General features: G+C 43.5%; 1 protein-coding gene across 13 annotated transcripts in view; it reads left to right on the forward strand.

The window, feature by feature from the left end:
- Positions 1 to 26,856, forward strand: part of CCSER2 (coiled-coil serine rich protein 2) — a 574,371-nt gene that overhangs the window by 298,945 nt on the left and 248,570 nt on the right. The window lies entirely within an intron of this gene.

Raw genomic sequence — 26,856 nt, forward strand, 5'->3', positions numbered from 1 at the left:
ACCCCACTCTAAAAAATACTCCTGAGTCCTTCCCTTCTCGATCTATGTTGTAATTTGCAGTGATTTTATTCCATTGCAACCATTTCTGTTGGTAGATATTTGAATAATTGGCAGTGTTTGGCGAGAGGTTGGTTTTGTATCCAATTTTGCTTTTTCATATTAATTTATTTTTGTATGAAGTTTTTCTCTTGTCCTTTTTATTTCCTGACAGCTTTTTATATAATCCCCTACTGTCTCCTGTCTAGTGGTAGAACGTGTTGCTTTGTTTTTCTTTTTAGATTATTTATAATATATACTTCATGTTAGAATAAAGCCATGCTGCTGTAGAACATATCTGACTCCTTCACCATTCCAGGTGTCGTTCCACACGGTCAAGACCAATTGTTGAGGAATAACACCTAGTCGATCATGTACCACAAAGTGCCCTCAAAACTAAATTGTTTTATTATGTTAAATAGGGCATTAAACTAAATAGAATCCCATCAGATATGGAATGCATTCAGTGAAAAGGGAACTAGTCTAATGTATTGATCGAAAAACCTGGTTTAGTCCTGAACTTCAAAAGCTTACATCTCAGAAAAACAAGCATTGGCAAATTCAAAGAATTTATTGTACAACTATTTAAAATCGTTACAATCTTGACTTAAAAACAGAATACATTTATGTCCCTTGCACTGTAGACACCAGCAACAGTATTCGCATGTAGCTCTGGATATTCCTGCGATAGACCCCATTTATGTCTTAAATTTATGTCCCAGCTTAAAGCTATATATACAGTGCCCTTCCTTTTACTATTAAACAGGGATGCTCCCAGTTATGATCCATAGTGTAAATAAAAAGTCTTGTGTTCTCTATGACTAATCATTGATCTAGTGTCCCTCCATGCTTATAAAGTGTGTTATGCTCGTAACTCACCCTGTTTATTCGCTCGGCCAGCGAAGCTCCCCATTAGGGCCTAAATTGTACTAAAGGTCGGAGTGATAAATGCGATTGTTTCGCCGGTGTCCCTCTAGGTTTGTAAAGTTTAAAGTACTGGTAGTTTTCCATAGTTATTTGTTCAACCAGTGATGCTCCCCGTTGGAGCCCAAAATGTGCATAGAATTCTCTATTAATGGTAAGGTGCTTAGTTCCGTGTAGTCATAGCTTTCAGTCAGTGTGTTGTGCTGCTGACACGTGATGGTGGTGAGACCTATAAGCAAGGTTGTGTAGCCATGCTGTACAGCGGTCCGGATGCGTTGCAGTGGGGATTTTGTTAAAAGTGCATGCTGGATGCATCATGGTCTCTTAAAAAAGAAATTATAGTAGCCAGGCTGCACACCAGCCACCCTACTATGCAGCAAAGCTGCATATCATTGCCAAAGTTGGCATTGCTATGATGTACAGCAGGAACAAAAGTCAATGATAGAGCCAATAGTCTCCAAGGTGAGACCTATTGGCTTTGCTAATAATGCTTGTTAGGTCTTAGCGAAACACACTACTGATTGTGAGCAAATCAGTTGATATCGAGCTGCGTGGGAAAAAAATGTAATTTGGCAAAAAAATCCTATCACATAACAAATGCACCCATGTCCATATCTCAGTGAAAATACATGGGGAAACAGATAACATCTGTTATCACAATCAAAGTAAATCACATCTGTTGTCACAATAAACATCCATTTCAAAGAAAAAAAGGGCTTCTTTGAAGCGCGTGTGGCATAGTAAAACACAGCCACAAATTGCAAGAGGTTCAACAAGGCTGACCGGCATGAAGAAAAATAAAATTAGAACCTCAACCACAGCATGATCAGTGGAAGGAAATCAATCAAGCAGAAGTGCTCTATACTTGATCGATGCTCCAGCCGAAAGAAGAGAATGTGAAGCCAGCACATGCTGCCCAATTACAAGGCAGAAAATAGGAGTGGCAATGAAGCCAACAAACTGTAAGCAGTGGGCGGGATGCAAGGCACTTGTTATAAACAATCTGTCTCGCAAGCGAAAGCACATGCAATGCAGGGCCCCCTTGCAGATGGGACCTAAAAATGCAACATTTCCAATTGTCTCAAGAGTACTATTCAGAATTGGCTCTAAACCTGCAAACCTAGCCTCTCCCCTCGTACCGTCTAAAGGCCGGTGCATCGATTTGCAGAAATATGGTCTTTAAACAGTCACAGATTCAACCTGTATTGGACTACAATAAAGTCCTCTTTGAAGCATATTCAAAAGTCATATTAATCTCATGTGCATTCCTTAAGATATTTGATAAAGAAGCATCTTTAATACCTTGTTTGCATGGTTTTGTGAAAAAGTCAGTTATTTAATTCAACTGTTCTATTCTATATGCACCAGTTGACCAGGTGACTAGGAACTTGGTGTAAGCCTACTTTTTTTCTTTCTTTCCAGAGGTTTATATAGTGCGAACGTAACCCGAAAGGTATCCGAGCACTTTACATGAGCACCAGTTGCATTACAGATAGCACATTAATTTTGTTAGGCACAGGGAGATTTAGTGATTTTGCCCAGAATCAAAGGATGTTTCCCATCACTTGCTGGGACTCAAACCCGGTTCCCCAGCTTTTAGGGCACCCGCTCTAGCCTTTAGTCAACATCCTCTATCCTTGCGTTTGTTTTCCAATGCCACCATGATTTGTGAACTTTTTCACAAAGTATCATTATTTCTTTTACTTTTCTGAGATGTATCATCATTATATTAGAGGGTTATTACACCATGTAGATTGCAATGCATGAAACTGAATTTTTACAGAATTATGTTTATCTTTTAGTATATATTCTCTTTTCTTTATTTATTCCTCAGGAATATAAAGATGAAATGCTAATCATGGAAATGAAAATTATTTTTGAGAGACTCCTGAGCGAGTCAAATTTCCATGGACGGTGTTATATATATATTTACAAAAAAAAGGGTTTTTGAGTTAAATCTGAATGATGAATTTTTATAGTTTTGTGTATATAAATTGTGAACCTTACTTTGGATCCGCAGATTCATGTAAAAAGCCAACCAGATTGGGCCTCTTCGCAGGAAACATGGAAAGAGTTTAAGAAATATTGACCATTTAGAAGTGTTATAAAAAAAAAAGATGGATGAACGGAAGACTGTGATTTGTTAACTAGAGCAGTATAAGTAAGAGCACATGGTGATGGGTAGCTGTTTTACCTGCTTTCCTACTGAGAGAGGAGGTGGTTTACAGAAGTTCTGACTGGAGATTTCAAATGAAAATAGATGTTACTAGACATAGAAATAAAAATGAGAAGACCGCAAAGGCCTTTTACAGATATGTTTGTTAGGTTCTAGTACTTAAAAGTGTATTTAGAAAAAACATACTGAGAGAAAATGTGTAGCTTCTAGACAGTAAACTAGAAGGGAAAATAGAAGGCTGCTTATATGAGAACATTAACTAAAAATACAGTGACCAGGTACGAATAAAGAGGAATTGCTATAATGAATGTATATTTATTTTATTATGCTAGTATGAATGAATGCATTTGAAATTAGAAGTCGGTGTTTTCTTTTAGTATTTAATTTAATAGTATGTTTTTGCACACACTCAGAGTAAGGGAGGCACTTTCAGACCCAGTTACACTCTCACAAAAGCAGTTATGTACCCATCACTCATATAGCAGGACAGTGACTGACACACTCACACGGCGAGAGTTGGAGATATTCTAGGAGGTGCACCTTTCTTGATGAAAGTTACAGGGGGTCACTCCCAACACCTCGCTAATTTGAGCAATTTGCTTAGTGAAACTCTATTATGGAGAGTGTGAAGTAGGTGTACCCGATATGAAAAGTATATATTTCATAGATACCTGAACCAGGATCAAAGGGTGGTCCATTTTGGGATCCGGAGGGTCCTGATGAATGCCGAAGTGACCCAACACTGTGGGCACGACAGAAACTGCAAAAACATGTCGACACATTGGCAGTAAGGAGGGGTGTAGAAATCCTAATTTACTTCTATCACCACCATCCTTCACGTTTTTAAACCTGGCCCAGGAATAACATTTCAAGAGGGGACACATCCAAGCTAGTTTTAACTTTCACTGGCTGCACTTCTCTTTTGTGATCCCAAATCTTACTGTTTGTATTGTCTTCCCTTCACCTTTTCTCCACCCCAGGCGTTGGTCTGCGCAGGGGTGTTAGTAAGCAAGCCCAATGATGAAGCATCTCACAGTTTTGTAAGTGAGGGCAGTTTTATCCCACTGAGCATGTGCTTCTTTTTAAAGACACTTTCCTACTCCTTTTGGTGTGTTATAGTTATTGATTGGGGAGGTCGGAGTAGTGATGTTACCTCTTTCCCCCCTTCTGGTTGTGTCATTTACACTCACACACCCATAAGACTATTCACACAACCATTTACTCATTTGTATGGCCACGTTTGAGTACATCTGCAGAATGCAACCTGCACCGCAAGAAGAGTTCTAAAAAGGACTACTTCAGCACTCTTGAGAAGGGAGAACCCTTATTGTTGTTGACCTCAGATTGAAAGCCCCAAAGGGTAGTGGGTTTCAGAAGGAAGGAAGGAGGGAGAGGAGTGGAGAAATGAGTGACTAAATTCTCCAGAAGAAAGAGGGGATTCCCCAATGAGAGTCTTCCAGAGAGTCTCTGCTCTATTGGATACGGTGCAGAAAGTACTGTCATCTCCAATCCCAGGCCCCTGAGTAACTCAAGAACAGACAGGTTGAGTGGGACGTGAGGCTACATCTGGTCCAGTTGGGTGCAGAGGAGTTGAAAAGTGAGGCTAAGGGAGCCTTGGCTGAGAAAAGGGTCTTTCTGGCTGGAGTGTCAAGGAGGTGCATATGAAGGCCAAATAGCTGTTGGAGTGTAACAAAAATGGCGTGAGCAGAAGAAAGAGGTAATATATTCAGAGCTTTGGTGCCTGACATTAAGTAGGGGCTTTATACAGACAGGTTTTTTCAGGCATAAGAAGTAGCTGTAGGGGTACAGATGATCTTTGAGAATGAGTCCTATTCATGGTGATGGAAGGGACAGAATACTGGCTCTAGAGAAAGGAAAGAGGTTGAGGTATCCCACTATAAAGGACATCCTTGTCAGTACTGCTGGGAGGATTAAAATGGGATTCTGTTAAAATGTTTGTTAAAAGTAGTGTTGCTTTTTATGAAGGTGTTTCTAACAGTTTTATACTTTTTTTTTTCTTTTTTTTTTTCCCTCATATGACCTCCGTAGCAACTGTCGCCTCTCGACCTATCCCACCACTGGCTCAGATGACTATTTGGTGGTACTTAGTCTTCAGCTGAAGTATTCCAAACAGGGGGATACCCGTTTATACTTAACTTGAGCTGACCCAGAGGTATTAATCATTGGAAAATTCCTATAGAGAGTACAGACCTTGGGTGACCCAAAAAGTACTCAGAAGAGGTCATCCAACCAATTCCAAAACAAACCGTTGTCAGGCCTTGCCCTGAAAACGTTAACCCTCTGATCTACAGTTCGGTAATACTTGACTGAATTCCACCCAGCATTCCAACTAGGGGGGGGTTTCCTGACGCCACAACAAACCGATCTCTCTCCTGGCCAGTAAAGTCAAATAGAATATCAATTTATGTTGGATCCAAGGTGATCTCGAGTCTCACCCTGCTTAGGCACAAAACCAAAAAGAATAAGAATTGGGCTTACCTCCACTTCCGCACCCATGACCCTGGAGATAGTCCTACCCACATCCGACCAGAATTCAAGTATCTTAGGGCAGGACGCAAATATGTGGACATCTGCCTTCTGAAATCCGCACCTCCAGCATTTAGCTTCTCCTCCACCCTTCAGTTTAGAAATTTTTAAAGGGGTCCAGTATATCCTGTGGAGTGTGAAGAAATGATTCCTTCTGAGTGCAGTAGATTTAACCACGGAATAAAGCAGATCATTAGATACTTGCCATAACTCTTTCCAATCCTCGCTTGGCAAGTAGTTCTCCCAGACCTGGTAAGGCTTTTCCGACACTCGTTCTACTGCAGCCAGAAAATAGTTGTACCATAAAGCAACTTCTTTCTTCCTCGGACTCTGATTTTGCAAGTCACTTTCCATGAATTTTTCCTCCCAAGACAACCAGTTTTGGGAACTACACCAAGAGGAGAGCTGGTAATATTTCAATCTGGACAAAGTTCCTTTTGTGATATGGTGCCAGACCTCCCAAGGATGACATTTACTGTCCACTACCAAGTCCCCCCGATGGAGGACTCCTGCTGCTATCAGGGGCTGCGCTAAAGCATCCAAAAGGCACTCGGGAGTTCCAGGTGAGTCCCACACCGGAGCCCATTCACTGTAATAAGAAAGCCCCAAACAGGTTTGACAATCCGACCAAAGCTTGGCCGCCATTCGTAGCGTCTTCAGCCGGACCTTTTTATAGAATTTCGGAGAGCTGAATTTCTACATAAAACCATGCTCCTCTGAACCCACCAGCATGGCTTTAAACATATTACCAATTAATGAAGTATCTGGTGTGTGCAGAAGCATCATGACATTTTTCAGCTGATAGGCCCAACAGTAAAGCTGAAAGTCTGGTAAACCCATACCACCCTGTGTTAGTTTGCGCCGGAGTTTTTTCCAGGACAGCCTAATCCCTTTTCCTGCCCAAATAAAAGAAGAAATCCTGCCCTGAATTTTAAGAATCTCAGCTCTTGTGAATTCTAAAGGAATATTATTAAAAAGGTAGGCATACTTCGGGAGGATACACATTTTACCAAATTAACCCGACCATAGTGAGATATGGGAATGTTCTGCCATCTTTTTAACAGAGACTCAACTTCCTCTGAAACTCTATCTAAATTAACCTTTGAGATTTTCCTGGGATCGTGAGTTATGATTCCGAGATATCTAAGTTCTGTCGCAGATGGCTGAACCTGATTAACAATGTTCCAAGCCATAACCTCAGTCTTATCTTTATTTATTTCATAACCCGATAGTTTCCCAAAGTTTTAAGTTTCAAGTATAAGTTCATATAGGGTACTGTCCACATTAGAAGAGAACACAACGAGATCATCGGCGTATAAGGCTAGTTTCCTGCTATACCCACTAGATTCAAAAGGAACAATTCTATTATTTAATCTTATACTTTGAGCTAAAGGCTCTATATAAATATCAAATAAGGTGGGGGATAGAGGGCAGCCTTGCCTAGTGCCACGTTCTATGTTGACGATAGAAGAGAGATTTCCATTGACTAAGATCCGGGCCCGAGGAGTACTATATATTTTTTTATAACATCTCTAAAGCCGGGAGTAAAACCGATAACCTTCAGGGTTCTATCTAAAAAGTGCCAGTTCACACGATCGAAGGCTTTAGCCGCATCGACCATGATAATTGACAAAGGAAGACCCCTAGATGAAGCCGGATTCACTGTACCAACTAAAGTATATACCAAGTCTGACATTTGTCTACCCGGAAGGAAACCCTTTTGATCTTCGTGGATTATTTGGGGTGCAATTTTGCAAAGTCGTTTGTTCAATATACCTTATAATCAACATGTAATAAGGAAATTGGGCGATACGATTGACACTGAGAGGGGTCCTTCGCAGGCTTCAGAATCAGGGTAATAACCGCGTCATACCATGAATCTGGCAAAGGGGATGTACCCCTTAATATTTCATTGAACAGTTTTAACCAAACTGGAATAATTTCATCCTTCAGTATGGAATACACCTCAATCGGAATTGCATCAGGGCCTGCTGCTTACCCCTTTTTAGCTACCTCAAACACTTCCAAAATCTCAGCACCTGTTATTTCCGAGAAGAGGAATTGTTGACTAGCCTCAGTTAATCTCGAAAGCTGTTTTTGTTCCAGCCAACTATCAATGGACTCTTCTAGCTCCTGGAGATCTTCATGGTAAAGATCTTGGAAGAACCCCGTAAATGCCTGTTCTATTTTATCTTTTTCCACAATAAGTTGTGTACCCACTTTAATCTTGCTGATATACGTACTAGATCTATCGATCCGTGACTTAATAGCAAGGAGCTTACCGCAGTTCTCCCCTTGATCGACCTCACGCATTTTACTTATCTCCCACTTTTGGTGTAGGATTTCTTCTGTCTTGAGTTTAAATTTTAACTGCCACTCCTCCACTCTCTTTACCCAATATTCTTTCTCTGGATCGTCATGAGGTCTTACTTTCAAATCAGTTTCAGCCTCCGCTACCTGTTGCTCCACTTAACCAAATCTTCCCTCTCTGACCTAGCCCACCCAATTACCGCCCCTTTTAAGATCCCCCTCAACCAGGCCTTAAAGGCGTCCCAGACGATATGTTGGGGGGCAGACCCCAAATTGTTGTGAAAAAAGGTGTCCGTTTCAGACTTCAAGAGACCTGGAGTAGAAGATAACAGGAGAAACCTTCTATTTAATGTCCATCTCCTTAAACAATGATCCAGAGGAAAATCTAACTTAAATGCCATGGCTCCATGGTCCGATAAGTGAATGGGCAGATATTTAATTAAGTTCACCTTATGAGATTCCGCCTGATCGATAAACACATAGTCTATCCTGGAATAGTGGGAGTTCTTTTTACTATAAAAATAATACTCTCTAAGATCACCATGTTTTTTCCTCCACAAATCACATAAGTTGAAATTTTTCAAAATATTCATCAAGTGAGCTTTGACCCGAGGGGCTGCAATATGAGTTCGAGGGGAGGACCTTACGAGGTTATTGTCTAAAAGTATGTTAAAGTCACCAGCCAAAATCAGAGGAGCATCAAAATCTGCAAGGACCAAACAAAGATTAAGCAAAGGAAAATTATCCTCTTCGTGGCCCGTAGTAGCTCACTAAAGTGTACTTAACCCCTTTAAATTTGATTTCGGCAATAACCCAACGTCCTCTACTATCTAGCTGAGACTTAATAAGCTTGACTCCCGAGTTCATTTCTAATATTATAGCAAGCCCCTTAGAGCAACATTTCTGATCTGAAGCAATGATTTTATCCACCCATTTTTGTTTACCGAATAATGCCTTACATTCTGCCAGCAAAAGATGAGTCTCCTGGATCAAGAGCAGTTTAGCTGAACTATTTCTTAAATACTGCAAAATCAAACGTTGCCTTCTTCTGACTCTCAAACCATTAACATTCCAGCTAAGACACTCAAGCTGCTGATTCCCATTACGAGCAGAGCTGTCCCCCATCATGGCACATAATCCATTCTCTGCAGTTGCTACTATCGGTTGTAATGTCACATGAATTTAATATATATATATAAATATATATATTTTTATTTTTTCCCAATGCTCCCCACCAAACTCTATGAAAACCCCCTTTGGCATCCATGACCACCCAGCCACCCACCCCACCCCTACGGGAACCCTCCTGGCTACCAATTGGCAATAAGTATTGCCCTTTGAGCCACAGACCCATAGCCTAGCTTCTTATGATGAAATATAATAGCAAAAAAAAAAACTTAGATGCTGATTCAAGAGTCTTACTCTGTGGAGCTGCACTTTGCAAGAAAGCTATCCAACTCCTCCGGGAACCTAAAATTATGCATTTTATTCGCAAGGACCACTTTCAAAAAAGCAGGAAACCGCAACTGCACCTGTGCTCCTAGGACCCTTAAGGCGTCCAAACGCTTTCCCAATTCCCATCTCCTATCCTCCGTAGCTTAGGAAATGTCAGATCGAATTCTAAAGGACGCATCTTGAACCTGAATGGTTTTAAGTTTGAGTGCTGCCCCCAATAAGTGCTCCTTAAGAGAATAAGACTGTATGAAAACCAAGATCTTTCTAGGTTTTTTCCGAGCCGGATTTAACTTAAAGGGATCTCTGTGGATCCGTTGGATTTCGGATTCCCAAGCTGAAGCCGAAGCAATCGAGGGGGAAAGCTTTGGTCAGAATGCCAACAATATAGGATTTTAAATTATCTCCTTCCAGCCCTTCCTTGAAGTCTAAAATCCGAATGTTGTTCCTTCTAGACATATTTTCCAACCTCTCCAGTCTCTCTGCCATTTCCCGCTCCTTGGCTTTAAGGCTCAATACCTCTTGGGCATTGTCCTTTAACTCCTTGCTCAAGTCCCCTACTTTTTGTTCTAGTTCGTCCATCCTATGTTTGAGTGCCAAAAAGTTTTCTTCTAAACTGGTGCAGGTGTCTTGTATTTTTTTCTGATTCAGTTCCGAAGTGGAAAAGCGTGCCCCAATTTCCAAGGTCAGCTTTTTTAACAGCCCCTGTACTGTATCAGCACTTTGAGCAGCCTCCTCCACAGGCATAGAGCCCACCTCTTCAAGCTCTTGTCTGTCCACCCCTGATGACACAGGCAAAACGCTCAAAGGGGCAAAACGATTAGAGAGTAAAATAGAGGGGGCCACATCATTGGTTTCCTCCACAGAGACTGTGGACTCAAACTGTACGGAATGTGCGGGATCTATACTACCCTGTGGATTAGCCATAAAGTAGGAACGAAGTGAGGGTGCAACGTTTATAGGAACTGAGTTCTTGTTTTTCTTACGACACTTTACTGGAGTGGGCATCACCGATTTATTCAGCTTACTAGATAACTGTCTCTGATTAGGATTCTGTCTGGTTGCACCTTTGCAGATCTCAGAGGTATGGTGAAATTGCGTTGCCGGAAATCTGACCCTAAAAAAGTATGTGACCTTAACTTATACCTCCTCCCCCGAGACGACTCAATAGTTGATTTTAGAGAAGAAGCGAGGGAGGTTGTGGGAGGTTAATTAGTAGTGGTAATGGAGGTAGTGGAGGTGATAGTGGGACTTAAACAGCCTGGAATATCAGGAAACTGCGCACTTAGCTGACCATCCCTGGCCGCCAATACGGCTTTAGGGGAACCAGTTTGTCGATCAGATTGTTGAGTAACTACCTCCAAAAGGTAGGGGTAAGACTCGTATCTTACTTTCTTGCCCTGTATTATCTGCTCTTTCAAAAAAACTGAATGGGAATAAAACGGGGCCGACCTCTGTCTTACCACCCCCTTTAGATCTGTGTAAGGCTCAGGGGATAAACCATACTTATTTCCAGACCTAACCCTACCAGAAGTATCAGGAGCACTAATGGGATTAATAATGCACCAGACCCGACGATGCTCCGTGAGTGCACCAGCTGCCCTAAAGAAAATAACGCTGGGAAATTCATGCATCTAGGCAAAAAAAAAAAACATAAATTAACCAACTGAACTTTGATTTCTTTGCTTTTAACAGGTAGATCTCGCTTATCTAAAGGTTCTAAAATACTTCAAGAGGCTTCAGAGTATTTGTGCGGATAATTATACAGAACGACCTCCCCCCCCCCCCCCCCAAAAAAAAGCCTACCAGCATTTCTCTATCCTCCTCGTCGACAGACCATCAGCAGTCCACAGCCTGACTTCTCTCCTCTCCCCCAGCGTCTCCCTCAGTCCCTCGACCCCTCTCTTTCCGATCAAAACATCACTACCGAGGCCGAGGGGAGACAAACAGGAAGCGGGAAACAAGATGAGAAAAAAAAAACCCCGGGAAGCCACCAACCCCTCCCCCCCCCCACGCAGCAAAACGGGAGAAAAGGCAACAGGACGGCCAAGCCAAAGCCGACCCCCCCCAAGCGGCCGCCAAAACCGAGCGCCGCAAAGCAGGGGGCCGAACAGCAAACGCGACCGGAGCAATGCACGAACCCTCCGGCAGCAGACTGCTCGATCCCTAGGGGACAAGGCTCCGGCAGACCAGGTGAAATCAGGGAGAATCCAATATCATATATTCCACAGTGTATTCGCAGTATTTACCCCCTCAAAACTCAGCTAAATATCAGCACCATCAAAGCAATAGAAGCTGGCCAGGGCGTCTGACTCGTGACCGGCTACCTAGATGGCCGCCATGTTCCCGCCGCCCTTTTTTTTCTTTTTTTTTTTTTGCCTTTTTAAAGAGAACTGAGAAGCAGCAATTTGAAGAACTTATCTCCAGACACTCATTTACGTTCTTATAGTTTGTTTCACAGTTCAATGGCATTCCCCATAATCTTTTGAATGCAGTGGATGGATACTGTAATGCTCTTATATTTCTTCATATCTAGGTCTATCCACTGTTTCAAACTGTCCACTTGAAGGGAAACATTTCTTCCTCCATGCAACTTCCATGTTAGACAGCATTTACATATTTAAAGTTCACATTGTCTTAAAAATACAATGTATCTCTTTTCACCTTAGTTACATCCAATACTTCTGGACACATTTTTTTGTTTTTCCATGAGCACACAATTTATTAGAATAAAAGCGGTTCTTCAAAATCCATCTCTACTCCCTCAGTTTCAATATTGTTTGCCATCTAAAGGAAAATACACAACTGTACCTTTAAGCACTTTCTGAACCTCATAAATGATACCTTTAATGTTAGTTAGCTTGTCTCAGAAAGTAATGTAAGTCATCCCATGGATAGTCTGCAAAACTCAGGGTTAGAAGCAAAGTTGGTGTTACTAAATTTCACAATGTGCACTTAAGCTCAACAGGACGACGATACCAGTACTCATTCGTCCAAATATTTGCAGAGGTAAAGTAGATAGACAGCAGCACTACAAGTACATAGGTGGGTTCCTACTGTATCAATTTATTCCTGGCAAATAATTCACAGGAGCATGTCTATGCCTTCCTTGTACCTCTTAAGCTATATATTCCTCTACTTTTCTAGGAATCATCTCTTCTTTTGCAATGGAACTACTGTCTTTTACTTCATAACATAGGCCAGTTCTTTCAACTGCATACACTTTCATTCTCTTGTAAGTAGCTTTCTTTATTAAAGTAAGGCTCAATAGTAGACGCGCTTACATTTTTCAAAAGTTACTTTTATTAATAAGCCTTTTTGTTCTTCATAAACACTGTTTTATCCAGAGTTTTCATTCTGATTAGTATCAAAATAAATCATTTGCGCTTCAGAGGAAACACTTTATCAACCACTCTCTCAGTATATTATTTTTGTTTGACTGCTGCTCTTCTCTTCTTGGTGTCCCTCATTTTTTGTGCCAAATCTGTATTACTCTATTTCTAAACATTCTTATTTGTATTTCTTTAAATTGTTTCATCCTCCTTGTCAAATTACATGTTTTTTAATAAAAAACAATTACTTTTAATCTGACTTATTCCTGCACCATTACAAATTTAGAGAGGTAAAGTACATAAACCGCAGCAATGGAAGTATATGGGTGATGAGTTCCTACAGTAGTTAATCAAAAGTTCAAGTTTCAGTGTGTTTCTGCAATTGTAAATAGTTAGATAAATTGTGTTTGGTAATTGTTTGGTTTAAATTGTATTCTATTATGTTAACCCTTTCGCTGCTAGGACCCCCCCCCCATTGTGCTAAGCCTTTTTGTGGGCTATTTGGGGTAGTTAGCGCTTAGGCCCATGTAACCTTCTGTCCACATACGATATCCACGCCAAATTTGGGTCCTTTTCTAATTTTCTGGGGCAAAAAATGTGGGAAAAAGTGCCTCAGAAGAAAGCGTCTGCTTTTTTCCCCTGCAAATGGTATCAACAAAGAGTTTGCGTTGCTGGAATCACCATCTTCTCAGCTTTCAGGGACAGGCATACTTTTGTCAGAAAACCAAACTTTTCTGCACAGTTTTGGCATTTTACTGTAACATAGCCTATTTTTGCTTCTTTTTATGCTTTCAAGCTCCTTCCAGTTAGTGGTAGAAATGGGTGTGACAGCAATAATGGATCCCGAAATCTATTCATTTCTGCGAAGTAGACAACATTCTGAATTCAGCAAGGGGTCATTTGTGTAGCTCCTTCAAGGTTTTTTTTTATAGAAACTAACAGTTGAAAATAAGACCTATTGAAAATGAGTTTAAAAAAACAGCTGTTTGTGCCAAGATTTTCGCCTGGAACTTCTTCTAACTATGGCAGATTTTTTAAAACAATATATTGTTACATCTGCTGGACCCTTCTGGTTGTGGGGATATATAGGTCTTGTAGGTTCACCAAGAACCCGAGGGACCCAGAGCCAATAACTGAGCTGCGTCTTGTAATGATTTTTCATTGTGTACCGAGTATATAGCAATTCATTTGGTAAAATATAAAGAGTGAAAAATAGGTATCAAGGACACCTATGTATTTCTGAAATGGGAACAAACTATAGAGTGTAGAAGCAGTAGGTATTTGCACATCTCCGAAATTGTGGGTGCCCATACTAGCATGTGAATTATAGTACATTTTTCACATTGTCTTACATTTGGAAGGCAGAAATGCATAGAAAGTCAATAGGTAATAACAGTTGTTCTACAATTCTGTGTTCCCCAACGTCTCCTAATAAAAATGGTACCTCACTTGTATGGGTAAGCCTAGTGCCTGCGAAAGGAAACGGCCCAAAACCCAACATGGATACATCACATTTTTCCAGTGCAAACCGACCTTTTATTTTTTTTTCAATGTGCCTAGCTGCGGATTGTGAACCCAAGCTCAGCCTGCACCAAGAAAACCTAGCAAACCTATACATTTTTGAAAACTAGACACCCAGGGGAATCCAGGATGGGGTGACTTGTGTGACTCTCACCAGGTTCTGTTACCCAAAACCCCTTACAAACCTCAAACTTTGGAGAGAAAAAAATCATTTTCCTCACATTTCTGTGATGGAAAGTTCTGGAATATGCGTGTATTCACAGACTTCTACGCACCCAGCATTTCTCAAAGTATCCCGATAACAATGGTACCTCACTTCTGTGGGTAGGCTTGTGCCTGCGACAGGAAACGGCCCAAAACTCAAGGTGGACACGTCACATTTTTCCTGTGAATACTGACCCTTTTTTTTGCTATGTGCCTAGCTGTGGATTTTGAACCCTAGCTCTGCCGGCACCTAGGGAAACCTAGCAAACCTGTACATCTTTGAAAACTAGACACCCGGGGAAATCCAGGATGGGGTGACTTGTGTGGCTCTCACCAGGGATCCTAAAAAAACAGACATTTATGAAAACTGAACACCTGTGGGAGTCCAGGGAGGCATAGCTTGCATTGATCCCCCCTCCACATTTTCCTTCCCAGAATCCTCTGCAAACCTCAAATTTAGCTAAAAAGTAAATTTTCTCTGTCTGTGTGGGATCATTGCACGGCACAAATTTCCTACCACTCACCGTTTTCCTCAGACCTTTACTTGTGTGGATGGGCCAAGTGCCTATGGCATGAAAGGGCCAAAAACGTGTAATGGTGTCCCTCTACATTTTTGCTTGCCAAATGAATGCATCATGCCCAAGCATTAAGATTTTCCTGAGCCCTTTCGTTTTGTTTTGTTAGTGTTCTTATCTTGTTGGATGCAGGATTGTGTCCCCACTTTATTGGTTGCTACGCATCTGAAATATTAAATTGATCCTGTCTGGCTGGACAGTATAATATAGATCTGATTGTAAGTCTATATTCATTTCCCTGCTTTCATTGTCCTTGTTAGGGATCACTGTGTTTATAACGTTCATGTGTTTAAAGTAATTGTGCACAAAACTGTATTTATAAATAGTTAAATAATTTGTGATGTTTATTTGTTAAAATGTAGTGAGTGCAATGTACAGTGTTCTTTGATTGCAACGAGATAGTGCGCTGTTTTGTGTTTTTAATCTACAGTCTTGATTGTTTTCCCCCCACTGTTCAATGAAGACTGCTTAAAAAGTACATTGTTAATGGTGTGAGTAAAGGAGCTGAGAACAGTAAAAAAGGGAAAATGAAATGCTTATTTATATTAATACATAACTTTACAGTATGAGAGATGTCTAGATATTTCGTAGAATTATGTTATGCATTGTTGAAAATTGTAAGTTACTTTTTTAATTCTATTTATAGTAAAAATTTCTGGTTTTTTTTCTTCTTCTGTACATCAGTGGCACCACCTATCGGGGTAATGTACTTTTGTAATTAGTTCTTGCAGTATTGTTCTGACTTAATATTTTGAGGATGCACACCCAAGGAGAGATTGCTACAGTTAGTAACACACCTAGGCACACATCTGTACAGCAACTCACATACCCAGCTACACACAGATAGAGGTACTCACATACACAGGCTCGCACTGATACCGCCACTGGACATCCACCCAAATACTAATGCATCCAATTGCACAGCCAGGGACTTACCAGTGCAAACACTCACACACCCAGGCTTACAGTGATGCAGACACAAACCCAGCCAGCAAAACACTGATGCATTCAATAACACACCCAGGCGCACACAGATGCGCACACTGAGATACCCAGAGACTTACCACTGCAGACACTGACACACCCAGGCATACAGCAATGCAGACACTGACACGCCCAGGCATACAGCAATGCAGACACTGATACAGCCAGCCAAGAACTAATTCATCCAATAAGACATCCAGGCATATGTGAGACAGGCAGAGACTTAACAGTGCAGACACTGACACACCCAGACTTACAACAATGCAGGCACTGACACACCCAACCAAACACTAATGCATTAAAAATTACACCCAGGTATACATTGATGCATACACTGACATATCCAGGGACTTACCAATACAGACACTGACACACCCAGGGACATACCAATACAGACACTGACACACCCAGCCAAACACGAATGCATCCGATAACACACCCAAGCACACAATAAGACACCCAGAGACGTATCAATGCAGACACTGGCACACCCAGGGATATAGCAGTGCAGACACCGGCACACCCATCCGAACGCTAATGCATCTTATAAGACACTCAGGCATACAGTGACACATACACTGACACACAGTTATACACTAAAGCAGACTTTGATTTACGCAGGCATACACCTGTACAGACATGGATGCACCTAATCTAACTCTAATGCATCACTCCTATGCACACACTGACACATACAATGACACACACAGGGTGATACTAATGCATGCAATGACACACCTCGGCATACAATAATGCAGACACAGACACAGTCAGACATACACCAATACAGACACTGACGTACCCAGCCAAACACTAATGCATCGAATAACACACCTAAGCACACACTGACTCACCCAATCTTAAACTGATACAGTCCCTGACACATTACAAACACATAGTTAGCTATGTGTTTGAGTTGATGGTGGTTCTTACAAAAAAACTTATTTTTTTTTACCAGATTTTTGTTTTTACCTTTTTTTTTTTTTTTAGAACAAGTGAACAAGGCAGTAAAAAGGGTAAGGATGGGAAAATGCAAAGAAGCAACTGCCTCAACCTTCAACAAATATTATGTAGTCACTGGAAGCAAACCAAAAAAAAATGCGATGCTTCTTCACTGTATTCATGAATGCACCGACAGAAGACATTTTTACAGCGACAAGCATGTGGTATTTTGCGTAGTTAATAACCATGGCACCCAATTTCTCACAGGCAGCCTGTATTGTAATGACTGCAGCTAATGATGGTTCTCCAAGGCTGCTGTAGAGGTAGACTGTCCTGCTTTCTCTCGCATCATCTGGCTGTAGACTCATTCAGGAAATGTTTTTAAGTGCTTCCACATGAAACTTACCCCATATGAATACTTCATTGCAGTGCTTCTGTATAACTGCTTGCTCCAAATATTGCACTGCATATATTTTGCTTTAATTTTCTTTTTACCACACATCATTTTATTTTTTGCAAGGTGGTGTCTTCCTCCTCATCAGGTTGTGGATGCCATCTTGGGCAGAGTATGTACCTTTAACCATTGTATAAAAGCAGAGCAGCACTGTTTCTCAATCCTTCTAGAGAAGTTTTCTGGAGAAGTAAGAGAAATAACTGCTTTTGGGTATGGTTTTCGATGTGGAACGTTGGGGTCTTAATGTATCCAATTAGAGGGCAAGGTTTAGGTGTGTGAATCAGAGTGAATGAGAATCCAGCCCGTAAATTTGCGGATTCACAAAACTGGTAAAAATTGATAACTTTTTTTGAAAACCAGATATAACGTGGTTTATATATACTTGTAAATATCTTCAAACTGATGTCATTATTGACAATGGAGGGGTGTACATATGCGCAGTAATCTAAAAAAACATTTTGGGAATTCAGAGTCACTGATTCATTCTGTTCATGTGATCGGAGTAAAAACTGTAGAGTAGTGGTCTGCCTATTTTTGCGGACCCACAAAGTTAACCTCAAAAATATATATATATTTTTAAATAACCTTTGTTTAATTACATTAAAAAATCTTCATTTACTTTATATAAACTATTATGTGATTTTTGTTTTTAAACGGATAAAAAGTATATTTATTAAAAAAAGAAAGTCTTCAGTACAACAATAACTAAAATAAATTGTAATACACTTAGTATTAAACATTAACCCCATAAATCAACTAAATGAACTAAACATTAGAGGGACATAATATTTAAGAAATGAAATTTAAAAAAACCTTCGAAATTCACTTTAAGAAAAAAAAAAAAGGTTACAGGGACGTTCTAGTTAGGCTCACACTTAACTTGCACAAAACTATTAAAATTCAGCAGTTCTGACTAACCGAGCTAACTATAACTTATGCCCCTGCAATGCACTACTTATGACCTCAAATATTATATCACTCATGACAGGGTCAGTGACTTCACTGATTGCATCATCCACAGAACCACTCACACACTTATTCCCCATACTACCTTTCATACACCCAATAACACCCCACTCACTCAACCATAGAGCCACTCACACACTCAAACATTCACCCATACAGGCTCTGACACAACCACTCACCCATACAACTCACACAGCCTTACACTCCCCCATACAGCTACTCACACAACCACGTCATCTATACAACCACTCACACAACCATTCACCCACCCTTACAGCCTCTGAACACATCCATACACTCACACAACTATTTGCTAACCCATTCACACATCCATACAACCACTTACACACCTGCAAACTCACCCATACAGACACCACACAAACTGACTCTCCAATACAGCCACTCACATACCAACTTACTTAACCAAACACCAACTCAAACAGCCAAGCACTATTTTATACACCCACTCACCCACCCATAGAGCCACACTCCCAGCCACTCACTAATTCAGCAACGTGCCCACCCTTACAGCCACTCACCCATACAGCTACTCACTCAACCACTCATGACTACAGCCACTCACCCACTAATTCCTTGTTGAAGTGTTGTCAGCCAATCTGATATCAGCACGGGGACAGTTGGATGAGCGCAAGATCCACGTCTCTATATAATCTATATTTTTTTTACCTTTAATATCTTAGAAATTACTCAACGTAATTACAACAAAAAGAGTGATCTGTGTAACCAAATCTACATTCTCCCAAATTTTTGTAGTTCCGTTCAGCAGTTCAGTCTGTAGGCTTGTTCAAAGGTCCTATGGGAATTAACATAGCTTTGGGACCCCCCTTTTTATCACCCCTGCCCGACATATCACCTTGTAACTATCTACACAGCAGCAGAACTGACTAAAGTATACTTTCAGAAAATTTTGTGAAGATTAGTCAAGCGGCGCAAAGTTATTGGCACAACAAAAAACTATCTTCCTATGGACCTAGGTCCTAACTATACCTAGTGGCAACCACCAATTCATATATATATCTATATATATCTATATTCACTGAAAAAAACATAGGTTTCACACATGTTATAGTTAGCTGGACATTTTACTGATAAAAAACCTATGAAATTCCCCCGTTATAGTTAGTGCAGGCAACTATAACTCACACGACCGCAATCCTCTGCTGATGCTAATACTGTATTTAGACACTTATTTGCCCATGTCTTCTTCCATTAAATTTTAGCTATACATATATTACAAATATTTTTTTTTCATAAAGACACATATGTCATCAGCAGAGGATTGCGGTCGCGTGAGTTATAGTTGCCTGCACTAACTATAACGGGGGAATTTCATAGGTTTTTTATCAGTAAAATGTCCAGCTAACTATAACATGTGTGAAACCTATGGTTTTTTCAGTGAATTTGCAAGGTTTTTTAAATGCTGATTCCTAACTATAACGTGTGTGAAACCTATGGTTTTTTCAGTGAATTTGTACGGTTTTTTAAATGCTAAGTTACTTTACGCCATTCGTGGCGTGCGCGCCCACTTAACGCAGTTCGTTCCGTGCGCGCACAGTGCGCATCGCGCACCGTGCGCGCACAGTGAGCACGCGGTGCGCTTCGCGCACCGCGCGCCCACTTTACACAGTTAGTGCCGTGCACGCACGGTGGGCACGCGGTGCGCTACGCGCACCGCGTGCCCACGTGACGCTGGATGGGCCATGTACGCACGATGCGCTTCGTGCACATGGAGGGCATATTATGCGCTTCGTTGTGCAAGGTAAACTTTTACATTTTCATTGATTTGATATGCCATGCACAAAGGGTGGCCTTCGGGCACCTTTTGCACACGGGGTGGGGAGAGTATGGTTAATTTTTTTTTTAAAATAATTTTTACCGTACGCGTACGGTAAGCGTAATCGGCGATTTTTCGGGAAAAAAAAATTGACTTTTTGGCCTTGGGGGTTCTTTGGGGACACCTTCATCAAGGCTAGGTGGTTAGGAGCTGTCTAAACAGCCCCTTTACATGTTTTTTGCCTTTGTTTTTCTTCCCCCCCTCAGAGTGCGAGAGAGAAAATGGCGGCCGCCGCTTCCTGGTTTCGACCGATTCGAATGTGTACTAAGATCTAACAGCCAATCAGAATCGCGCTCGCGCACGTCACCGTATGCGTACGGTAAGCTTACCGTAAGCGCACCGTAAGCGCACCGTAAGCTGGCTCAGATATATATATTGATTTAAATGCTATTTTCTCAGGATCTACTGAACAGATTTACACCAGACCTACAAAAGGCACTTCCTTGACCTGAGGACTACCTCTCTGCCAAATTTCAAGTAATTCTGTTCAGCCGTTCGGGCTGTAGCTGTGTCTAAGAGTCCTATGGAAAAATGCATGGGAAAAACGCGTTTTGGGACCCCCCTTTTTTCTCAGCCCCCGCTTGACGAATCCCCCTGAGACTTTCAGGGTAGGAGCGGAGCGTAGCGCCCCACCTATTTTGAAAATTTCGCGAGGATTCGTCGACCGGCGCCAAAGTTATTCCAAATAGAATGTTGCGGATTTCCTATGGAAACAGGGTCCTAACTATAGCTACCTACTGGCGACCGCCAGTAGGTAATATATATATAATATATATATATATATATATATATATATATATATATATATATATATATATATATATATATATATATATATTCACTGAAAAAACCATAGGTTTCAGGCACGTTATAGTTAGGAATTCACTGAAAAAAACATAGGTTTCAGGGGCGTTATAGTTAGCTGGACTTTTCACTCGTACAAAACCATTGAAATTCCCCCGTTAGAGTTAGTTCAGCTAACTATAACTCGCGCGCCCGCAATGCACTGCTGACGACGTCGCATATTACATCACTCATGACATGGTCAGTGACATCACTCATGACATCACTGATGACATCATCCAGTGAATGTGTGTTTTTCTGAAAATTACATATGTTTTATATATGTATATCTCAAAGTCGATGGAAGAATAAATGGGTATATAAGTGTCTAAATGGATGATTTGTTTTTGAAAAATTGATTGTATAACTGACTGATTAAGTGTATCTTAGTGAATACATGGCTTAGTTAGTAATGTTTAAATATTTAAATATCTGTATCAGTCTCTCACTTTGTGTATAAGTGGCTGCAATGGTTGGTGAGTAGCTACATGAGTGTCTATATAGGTTATTAGTTGGTTTTTTGAGTATCAGTCTGAGTGTCTGTATGGTTCGGTGGGGGCTATTACGTAGTGCATAGGTGCATGAATGAGTGACTCACTGTATGTGTTGAAGACAGCATGTGTGCAGGACTGTATGGGTGGATGAGTGTGTGCATGGCTGTGTTAGTGAGTGAATGACTGTTTCAATAGTGTCTTTATGAGTAACTACATATGTTTTAAACTAGTATATGTGACTATTGGTGTATATAAGTGAGTATATGTGAGAGTGAGAGATTGAAAGAGTTCCTGTATGAATAAGTATGCGTTTCTATAAGTGATTGTTTAAAAGACTAAGTATGTGTAAGTTTCTGTAGAAGTAAGTGTGGTGGTGTGTGTATAACTGTATATGCAAGTAAATGGATGTTTGATTCTTTATTAGCATGAGTGAGTATGTGTGAGTAACTCTATGGATGAGTGGCGTTGTGTAACAGGATGTATAGGTGTATGAGTACATATGATGAGTGAGTACATGTATGAGTGACTGTATAGGACTGTTGGTGTATGAGTGAATGTGTATGTGGCTTTTAGAATTACTGAATAGGTTGTTGTAACTGATATTGATATGTCTATTGTTTTGAAAATTTTAGTTTCTATTTTTGAATGTGTGTATCAAAGGTTATATTAGGGGGAGAGGAGGTCTGCCACTCTATCACAAGGATGATGTCATCAGTGATGTCATTTGAGATGTCATCAGTGATGTCACTGACCATGTCATGAGTGATGTAATATGTGAGGTCATCAGCAGTGCATTGCGGGCGCGCGAGTTATAGTTAGCTGAACTAACTATAACGGGGGAATTTCAATGGTTTTGTACGAGTGAAAAGTCCAGCTAACTATAACGCCCCTGAAACCTATGGTTTTTTCAGTGCATTTCTAAGGTTTTTTAAATGCTAATTCCCAACTATAACGTGCCTGAAACCTATGTTTTTTTTCAGTGAATTTCAAAGGTTTTTTTAAATGCTAATTTCTAACTATGCCTACAGAGATAGGACATGTGAAGAAAGAAGAAAAAACGCACAGAAAGAAAAAAAAGGAATGCAGAAAGAAGCAACAGAAGTCCTCAAAGACGAAGAAAAGTGCAGGAAGAAGGATAACGTGCAGAAAGAACAAACAGAAGAGCAGAAAGAAGCCTTGTTGCAAAATCATCCTGTACCCTCAACTTTTTCAGATGGATACTGGTGGTAACTGAGTCTGACTAACCAGTCCTAGAGCCAGTGCTATGTTAAAAGACACTCCGAATACAATGAAAACACCTACATACACTAGGGAACACTATGAGTTGGGCTCCCCCTGTGATCAGCATGACTTCCTCTGTAAGCCCCTAGTATATAATAGGGCAGGGGATTAAAACTACCTCTTAAAACGCGCCACAGGGCGTGTTTGCGCATGTCACCTCAGGCCCCGTCCCCTCACTTCCCCACTGTGTAAACACGCCCTGTGGCCGTTTTTAGTTGGGAGATTAAGTCCCCTTGAATCCTGAGGGTCCCTAGGGTTTAACTAGACCACCTCTCAGCAGCGCAGTGGTGCTTACTGGAAGCACCTGGCGGGCTAGTTGGGCCCCAGGGTCCCTCAGGATTGAAGGGGAATTATTTCCCCAACTTAATACGCGCCACAGGGCTTGTTTGCACACGTTAACTCGGGCCCCGTCCCCTCCCTTCACCACTGTGTAAACACGCCCTGTGGCCGTTTTTAGTTGGGAGATGAAGTTCATTTGAATCCTGAGGGTCCCTAGGGTCCAACTAGCCCACTAGGTACCTCCAGTAAGCTCCACAGAGCTGCGTTGCATAGAGGTGTAAAAAGGGGCGTGGCCTCAGAACACGTGTCTGCAAGCAGCTCCCTGGCGCATACTGGAGATACCTGTTGGGCTATATACAAACAGAAGGCATGAGACACACCCAACAGTGGAGCCCTCTATAGAACAGCACCTAACCTGCTATCCCTCCCATATTCATGCCCCTATATATTTGCTAGGGGTTTGTGTGCACACTGAATCGCACCCACTGTTACAATGCAAGTCCCCAACAGGACCTAACAATTTCAAAACAAAAGCACAGGTGCACCACAAGTCAAAGACTCAGGAAGAACAATAATATAAATCTGAAAGAAACACGTTAGTTAGATTCCTCACCTTAGAATATCCCCAGGCGTCAGACTGGATCCGGAAGATTTTTCGTCAGCAATACCCCTTGCGCGTCGCTAGGCGTCGTCTGCGGCTCCGCGTCCGTCGTCGGCGTCGTGCGCCGGAATGACGTCGTCGGAGTACTTAGACGCCGCCCTCGCGCGCTGACGTCAGTTCTTCTATTTTCCGCGCCAGTAAGCGCAGATCCGGGAGAGCTACCCCTTTAGTCACTTTTTGACTAACTTTTTCGATCCTTTTTGATCTTGTCTCGACTCCGGTGCCGGTAGGATGCCTGGTTTTAAAGCCTGTGCTGACTGTAGCCGCTTGATGTCGGTTACGGACCATCACCGCCGGTGCCTTTACTGCTTGGGCCTCGACCACGACGCGGAGTCGTGTTCGGACTGCAAGGCCCTGACCTCGAAGGCTAGACGGGAGCGGTCCCGTAAGCTTCTCGAGATTCGCCACTCAGCTCCGCGCCCCTCTCGATCCCGGTCCAGGAGGAGGTCCAAGGATCGGTCGCGGAGCCGCAGCCGACGTCATCATCGGTCGTCGGGATCCAAGTCTTCGGGTAAGTCGAAGCACTCCAAGAAGTCCAAGAGGCGACACCGCTCTTCGGACTCCCCTTGCCGGTCGGGCGACTCGGCCGAGGGTCAGGGTGGTTCCACCCCCGCGGCTCCGGCGGAGCCGCAGGCGCCGCGCAAGTCCCCATACCCACCGGTCCCTGGGACTGACGCGACGCCGGCGGAAGTCAGTGCCTTCCTCTCGGCCATGAGGAACCTGGCTCCGCCGTCGACGCCCGCTGGCGCGCCTTCGGGCCCCGCGGACCCGACTGGGCAACCTTGCCTGCCGGCGGCTCCGGCCCCGGCGCCGTTGACGGCTCCGGCCTCGACGCCGCAAGCGCCCGAGGGACCCGTTACCGAGTCCCCGTTGACGCCGGTCGACCTCGTCACGCCTCCTCCGCCGGCGTCAACACCGGTACTGACGCCGAGTCCGCTCGGCGTCGAGCCCCGGTTCAGCCCCACTCCGGGCCCGGCGCCGATACGGCGTCGATGGACGCCGCGTTCGGCGCCGCTGGAGACACATTTTGTCTATCGCCCGGCTCCGATCCTTCCTCCTGCATACCAGGAATCGGATGATGGGGACAACTGGGAGGGATCCGAGGATCCTATGGCCGTTCAGGCTCAACTGTCACAGGACTGGGCAGATGAACTGGGGGAGGCCAGTGGCCTGGATACCTCTCCAGACACTGGATTCATCTCTCCTCCGACTGTGGCTTCGGAGGAGGGTGCTGCTTTCTCTGTGGTGCTGCGCAAGTCGGCCGCAGCCCTTGGGCTCGAGCTACCTGCCGTGGCTGTGAGGACGAACGTCCTCACTGAGGTGCTTCAGTCTGCAGCCAGCTCCACTGAGCCTCTGCTGCCATTCAATGAGGCCCTCACTGACGTTCTGCAGGGCACCTGGTCCAAGCCCTCCACAGTTCCTCCTGTGGACAGGAACGTCGCCAGGCGCCACCGCCCTGCTCCGGGCGACCCCAGTTTTCTGTCCCAACACCCTACCCCCGAGAGCCTGGTTATCCAGGCCTCTACCTCCCAATCCTCCTTCCCGACCGCTCCGCCGGACCGGGATTCCAAGAGGCTGGAACAGTTTGGCAAAAAGCTGTTCTCCTCCCTTAGTTTGGGCCTGCAGTCTTTGAACACCGCCTGCCTCTTGGACCGTTATTCCCACTTTGTGGGATATGGTGGAGGACGTGCTGCCCCTGTGTCCGGAGGAGGTCCGGACACGACTTACCCAGGCTCTGGCCGATGGGAGGGATGCAGCGCGACATGCTATCCGATGTGGGCTTGACACTACGGACTCGCTAAGTAGGGCGATTTCTACCTCAGTGGCGCTTCGACGTCACGCCTGGCTGCGGTCCACGTCCTTTTCGGGCGATGTCCAGAGCACCCTCATGGACATGCCCTTTGATGGCACTCGCCTTTTCGGCGAGAAAGCGGACAGTGCGCTGAATCGCTTTAAGGACTCCCGGGCTACGGCCAAGTCCTTGGGCCTCTCGGCCCCGCGGTCGCAAACTTCCTCTTTTCGCCCCTTTCGTGGCCAAGGAAGGGGTGCCTCCTCACGTACGCCTAGCCACCAACCGCAGAACCAAACTGCGCGCGGACGTGGTTTCCGCCGAGGCGGTTCTGGAGGACGACGAGGTCAGCCCACATCCACCCCGGCAGCATCCGCCTCAAAGCCTTCCTAGTCCGAGCTTTCAGGCCCATTCATCGCCAGTGGGAGGCAGAGTTCGCCATCACCTGCTCCACTGGCGGTCCATCACATCGCACAGGTGGGTGCTGCAAATCGTCCGAAGGGGCTACTCCCTCCCCTTCGAGACGACCCCTCCAGCCATGCCACCGCAGCCCCACTGTATCTCGGGGGATCATTTGAATCTTCTCCACGAGGAAGTTTCGGCCCTCTTGGCCAAGGGGGCCGTCGAGCGCGTTCCGAGCCCAGAAGTAGGTCGTGGTTGTTATTCCCACTACTTTCTGGTTCCCAAGAAGGGCAAAGGGGGCCTACGCCCTATCTTGGACCTCCGGAACGTCAATGCCTTCCTCTGGAAGGAAAGGTTCAAGATGTTAACTTTGGCTCAGGTTCTAGCTGCCCTAGACCCTGGAGACTGGATGGTAGCGTTGGACTTGCAGGACGCATATTTCCACATCCCCGTCCTGCCGGCCCACCGGCGTTACCTGCGGTTCACGGTGGGCCAAGAGCACTTTCAGTTTACCGTGCTCCCCTTCGGCCTCACCAGTGCCCCTCGGGTGTTCACGAAAGTGATGGCGGTGGTCGCAGCTCATCTGCGCAGATCAGGGGTTCCAGTCTTCCCCCTATCTCGACGACTGGTTGTTGAAGGCGGGCTCGCCCCAGACAGTCTTCTCCAGACAACGGCGGATCTCCTGCATTTGCTGGGATTTTCCATCAACGTGCCGAAGTCACACTTGAGTCCCTCTCAGAAGCTCCTCTTCATCGGAGCGGTTCTCGATTCGGCGCAGTTCCGGGTCTATCCGCCGGAACAGCGGGTCCGGGATATACAGGCCCTGATT

The sequence above is a fragment of the Triturus cristatus genome, chromosome 1_2 (genome assembly GCF_964204655.1).
Source record: "Triturus cristatus chromosome 1_2, aTriCri1.1, whole genome shotgun sequence".
Classification (NCBI taxonomy): domain Eukaryota; kingdom Metazoa; phylum Chordata; class Amphibia; order Caudata; family Salamandridae; genus Triturus; species Triturus cristatus.